Source organism: Pinus tabuliformis, chromosome 9, assembly GCF_031772625.1.
Source record: "Pinus tabuliformis cultivar Carrire ecotype Pingquan chromosome 9, CPIR1, whole genome shotgun sequence".
Classification (NCBI taxonomy): Eukaryota; Viridiplantae; Streptophyta; class Pinopsida; order Pinales; family Pinaceae; genus Pinus; species Pinus tabuliformis.
The window spans coordinates 1,714,094,799-1,714,101,418 of NC_142307.1; positions in this window are offsets into that span (position 1 = coordinate 1,714,094,799).

The window sequence follows — 6,620 nt, forward strand, 5'->3', positions numbered from 1 at the left end:
ACTACTTCCTTGCTTGCATGAGTGACTATCAGTATTCTGCCTCTGTAGTTGATAATGCCACTACAGATTGTTTCTTACTCATCCAACTGACTACACCTCCAAATAGGTTAAAAACATACGCACTTGTAAATCTTCTCTGATCCATATCTCCAGCCCAATCTGCATCAAAAAAGTCACGAATATCAAAAAATCTATCCAATCATGGCCTTCCTTGGTAGAACAAACCATAATCACTAGTTCCACGCAAATACCTGAAAACCCACTTCATTGTTATCCATTGTTCTTCCTTGGTTTTGACATAAACCTTCTATATACTCCCACTACATGTGAAATGTCTAGTCTAGTACAAACCATCGCATACATCAGGCTACCGACTGCACTTGCATATGGAACACGGGACATGTCCTCTTCCTCTTCTTGTGTCTTGGGACACTATTCAACAGATAACTTTACACCTACAGGAATGAGAACCTTCACCAGTTTACTATCCTACATATTAAACCTCTACAATATTGTCTCGACATACTTCCTCTAGTTTAACGAGAGATTCCTCTTTTCCTGATCTCTTTTAATTTCCATGCCCAAAATATAGTTTGCAGCACCAAGATCTTCCATGTCTAATTTGGAGGACAATTGGGCCTTCAAATCCTGGATAATTTCTTTTCCATTTCCAACCAGCAACATGTCATCCACATACAAGACTAGATAATTAACACGATCACCAATTAATTTAAAATACACATAGTGATCTGCTTTGCTTTTGGTGAAGCCAAGTCCCTGTATAAATGTATCAAATTTCTGATACCATGTCCTTGGTGATTGTTTTAGCCCGTACAAAGACTTCTTTAACTTGCATACCAGTCCTTTCTTACCCTTCACCGCAAAGCCTTCAGGTTGCTTCATGTAGATCTTCTCTTCTAGATCCCCATGGAGAAATGTTGTCTTCACATTCATCTATTCTACCTCAAAATCAAAGCAACAACAATAGATAAAAGTAATCTAATAGAAGCTACCTTGGAAACAAGAGAAAAAATATCACCAAAATCAATTCCCAACACCTAGGAATAACCTTTTGCTACTAGTTGAACTTTGTATTTCTCCACCTTTCCTTCTGCATTTTTCTTCTTCTTGAACACCCATTTGCTGCCAATGGGTTTCCTTCCAACCGACAACTCCACCAAATCCCAAGCCTCATTTTTGTGTAAATATGTCATTTCATCAACCATGGCCTCTTTCTAGAGTTTTCCATCCTCTGAATCTACTGCTTCCTTAACAGTTCTGAGATCATCATCAGTAATAGATAAAGCAAAATTTGTACAGAAAGCAGATGGACTATACATTTCTGGTTGCCTTCTTTCTCAAACTGATCTTATCACAACCGGAGTTTGTGGCTCTTCATCTTCTGATTCTTCTTCTATTGTAGAGTTCTTCATCCTTTAGCTCAAACTCTATCTTCTCAGGTTCCTTTGATGAGACTTCATGTTTAATAACATTTTTCACCTCTCTGAACACCACATCTCGGTTGTACACAACCTTCCTTGTTACTGGGTTCCAAAGCTTATAACCCTTTAAACCATCCTTATACCCAATAAAGATGCACTTTTCAGATTTACTATCCAACTTTTTTCTTTTCTCCTTTGGAACATGTACATATGCATCACATCCAAATGATGTGAAAGAGAGGGTTTCTTACTAGTCCATACCTCTTGTGGAGTCTTATCCTCCAACGTTGATGAAGGTGATCCGTTGACCAGGTAACATGCTATCTCCATTGCCTCTACCCAGAATTCTTGTCCTAACCCGACACCACTGAGCATGCTTCTTGTCCTTTCCATCAACGTCTTGTTCATTCTTTCTACAACTCCATTTTTCGCAGGTGTGTAAGGAGTATTCTTCTGACGTGCTATACCACACTTCTTACAAAATTCTTCAAATTCCTTGCTGCAAAACTCTCCACCGTTATCTATCCTTAGCACCTTTATCTTCTTCTCTGTCTGGTTTTCCACCAGAGCCTTAAATTCTTTAAATATGTCAAAGACTTCACATTTCTTCTTGAGGAAATATATTGTATTCCTTGAGAAGTCATCTATAAATGATACATAGCACACAGACTTACCCAGTGATGGAACCTTCATAGGTCCAAACACATCATTGTGCACAAGCTCTAATATATGTTTCGCCCTCTTACCACCAAAGGGGAAACTCACCCAATTCTGCTCCCCATATACACAATTTTCACATAAATCAAAATCCAGCGAGCTATTAGTCATACCTTCTACCATACCTTTACCATGAAGTATTCGAAGGCCCTTCTCTCCAATATGTCCAAGCCTTTTATGCCATAGCATGGTCTTTTCTCCAGAGACCACTAGATTTTCTCCTCCACTTTTAGGAACTACAAAACTATTGCACCCATCAATAATAGTGCTACCTTGCAGCTTGTACATAGTTCCAATCTGAACTCCCCACATCAATACTAGTGCTCCCCAAACCATCTTGCAAATATCTTTCTCGAACACTGTTTTTACACCTGCATCATCCAACTTGCTTACGGAAATCAGATTTCTGGCCAATGCAACAATATGAAAAACACCCGTAAGTGTTCTAACCCTTCCACCTTGCAGCTTAAACTTTACTTTTTCGTGACCAACGATTCTAGCCTTCCTATCATCCCCTAATAAGACATCACCACCATCGTATTTCTCCTACTCGCAGAATCACTCTCTATGGGGAGTGAAGTGAAAGGATGCACCTGAGTCAATCAACCATGCCTCTTGATCTACATATGTACTTGAAGAAGCCAAGTACGCATCCCCACCTTCATCTGAGGTGGTTTTCGCCTCTGCAAAAGGAGCATCATCAGATCCCTTTCTCTTGTCAGGAGCTTTAGATTTACAGTCCCTTTTGCAGTGCCCTTCCTTTTCGGATTTTCGGATTTCCATCACACCACCTTTACATATTTTCATGGAGATTTAGATCTCCCTCTAGATTTAGATCTCCCACTCGATGACTTATTTTTGTTTCTATTATGGGACTGTCCTCGTACAAACAAGGCATCACCATTTTGGCTCTCCATATTTTTCCATCTCACCTCCTCCGTCAGCAAGGATGAGACTATTTCATCAAACTACAAGGAAGTTACATTGCTACCTATTGCAATAACCAGACTATCCCATGAATTTGGTAGAGAACACAACACACTGTGCACTTATCTTCGTCTAAAATTTTAATATCAACAGATAATAACTAACTTACCACGGTATTAAATGCATTCAGATGCTCTGTCATTGAGTCTCCATCTTTCATCTTCAGGTTATACAACTTTTTCCGTAGGAACAATTTATTCAGCGGAGACTTGGATTGGGACAAAGTTCCTAATTTGACCCACAAAGCCTTAGTCGTAGCTTCCCCTGATACATTCAGCAATATTGAATCTGAGACACACAATTGTATTGTGCTCTTTGCCTTCCCATCCAACTTCTTCCATTCTTCATCGGTCACTCCCATTGGTTTAGTACCTGGATCTACCGCGATCCACTGATCTATATCTGCCAACAAATCCTCCATCTTGAGTTTCCATAACTCAAAAATTTGACCATTAAATTTCTTGATCTCTATCTTTCCATTGCTCGCCATCTTCTTTCACCACCAGAATTGATCCCATAGATCTCCCATTGAACAGGGTCTACCACAGGCCCGAGTGAAACCCCTCAGCAACAAAGGCGTTCCCTTGAAGCCAAAACATCTCTGATACCAAATGTAGGTTTTAACCCCGTACAGAAATTACCTGCATATGAATTGTAAAACACATAAAATAAACAATGCAAGAGAATAACACATAACACACATATACACAGAGATTTTCTCCTGGATCCCAAAACTGGGACTACCAGATTGATTTTTTATTATGTTCATTTCAATGTTACAATAAATATATATACATGCCAAAGCATCCAACCTATGGAACGAAAACCATCGCGCCCAAAACCATGTGCAAAAACCATGCACAAAACCAAGGGTAGGTTCACCCCACCTAATATAGGGTCCAATTTTTTTATTCGTGTCACTGCCCCGAACCCCGTAGAGGGGGGCTACCTTCCCCCCTCAAACCCACTAGACATGGGGGGCTAGTTGCCCCCCTCAAACCCCCTGGATAGGGGGGGCTACCACGCCTCTATGACCCCCCCCTTGTGCAATCGGTGCAACGAAGGGGGGACTCTGCCCCCCTCTAAATAACTGTGCAGCTCCTAGCTGCCTCTCCATGGCCCTCTGTGAGCCCTGGCTCATGCTGCGTCACTCTCTCTTGCTCCTGTGCCGATCTCCCACCACTATATTTGCCTCTTTGCCTCTCTATACCCACTTCCCCTCAGCTACAACTCCGAACACTGATTCTATCTCTCTTAGCAAACCCCACTCTAGAGAATAGAATGATTGATCATTTGGTGTAATCTCTAAGTGACCCTCAAGCCTCCTCTCATAATTTTCTCGTTGATATATCAACAGCTGAGATTAAGTCCCTAATCAATGGCTAAGATGAGATATAGTTTGATCCATGTCTTTTGGACCATTCTAACACAGTTTTTTATTAATCGACATTAATATTTTAATTTCCCTAAGTTTAGACTTAGAGACTCAATTAAAAATATTAATTATTTTAATATTTCTCAAACTATTTAGAATCTGCCCAAACCCTTTATGTGTATTTGTGATCTCATGTGCCCCAACCTCTCCACCAAATTTTGTGGCTAGAGCACATCCAATGCTACCCCATATTAACACTCCCTCTTAGCGAGGACTATGCTCTAGCAATACTCCTCACTAAGTATCACCCTGATCATTAGGCATTGGTCCCTGTGTTGATGCTAGGCCTGCTACCCATCATCCTATGCACTGTTGTATCCTGTACTGCTACCCATGGCTCTGCCACTACCACTGCTGCATCTGTATGAAAGCTCCCTTTGCATCCATGCCACTGCTCATGGTTCTGCCACTATCACTATTGCATCTACACTGCATCTCCCCTCATCATGCTGCATCATGCTTCCCACTGCTGCACTGCAAATCAGTTGTTGAGAAGTAAGTAACTGATCTCCCAACTTTGACCTCTTTGTTGGGCTAGAGACACCCGCTGATGTTGAAGCTCCCTCTGCCACTAACAAGTGCTCCTTCTCTGACCTATGTGTTGCTGCAACGACTCCCTGCATCTTGCACCGTTGCACACCTCTCTATGCCATCTTGCACTGGTGCAACACTCCCGTGCCTCTCGCACTGCTACAACGTGCTAGCCTCGCATTTTCTAAGGACTCTTGCATTGTAGCTCTCTCTGCTGCTCCATCCACATCCGTCTCTACTAACATCTGCCAATATTGTTACTCCTCTTCGGGGCTCCCATAGCAAGGTATAATCCAAGAGGCTGGGTACCTCAATGATCCTGCCCTTCATCGCCTGTAGTCCATCTAACTACAGCTCGATGTCTCCCCACTTCTGCTCAAGTGGTGTGTATTCACTCATGGCATAGTCATCGTCTATCTCCACTTCCTTCTCTGCCATTGCTAGCGCTACCTTAGTCTCTGAAGACTCTCTATTACTCTTCTTCCTTGGACACTAGGTCGATAATGACCCGGCACCCCACAGTGGAAGCACTTGATCTTGGAGAGATCCTTCCTCTTCCATTTTCTTGCTTTCCCTCAGATGCTAGGGCAACATCTTCCTCCTCTTTTTTGACTCTGATCCCCTTATTGTTGCTTCCTACCTTTGTCTTACGTCTAATGTCTTCTTGGCGAAGAGTTGCCCACATCTCCTCCCAAGGTGGAAGGGTCCTTCTACTCAACATACTCTGGAAAAATACCTCCCAATCTTTTGAGACTACATTCAGGGCTATCCTCACCATTAATTGATGATCCGAGGTGGCCCCTATGGAAGTCAATTGATCTCAGATCTCATTTAGTCCACCGAGGAAGGTGTCGATTAGTTCTCCCTTCTTCATCTGGTATGACCTCATGTGATTTTCTAGTAACATTCTTCTCTGCACAGAAGTATGTTGGTGCAATTTCTTTAGGGCCTCCCACATCTCATATGTCATTTCCTTCTCAACTATGTGTGGTACTACATGGTCCTTGACCCCATCAAGGATGATGCTCTTGGCCCTTGCCATTGCCTCCTCGTACTTGTCGTTATCATCTAGGTCAACTGGGATTGCTATTGTCCTCAAGGAAAAGTGCTTGACATGATTTCTGTCAAGTACGAATATGATTCTAGCCTTCCAGACTGCGAAGTTTGAGGCTCCATCCAGTCTGTCTTGGTCTCTTACGCTATGTATTTACATGTTGCTCTTCTACTTCCCTCCTATAAGTTCTCGATGTGACTCCCTCTGAGTCTCGATTTCCTCCTAGAAATCCTTCTTCTGATGTAGAGATTCCCCCTACTTTGATCGTCTATGAAACCGCACCATTGATCTAGATTTCTCAACTAGAAACACTCGATAGAAACTCCCTCCTCCTTGGCCTTGCCCTGTTAGGTATTGTGCTGGCTACAGTACCCCACTAGCTCCACTCTGCAACTTTCCCACAGCCTCCTAAACCCCAGCAACCTGAAGGTGAGAGCTCCTAGGCTCTGCACAA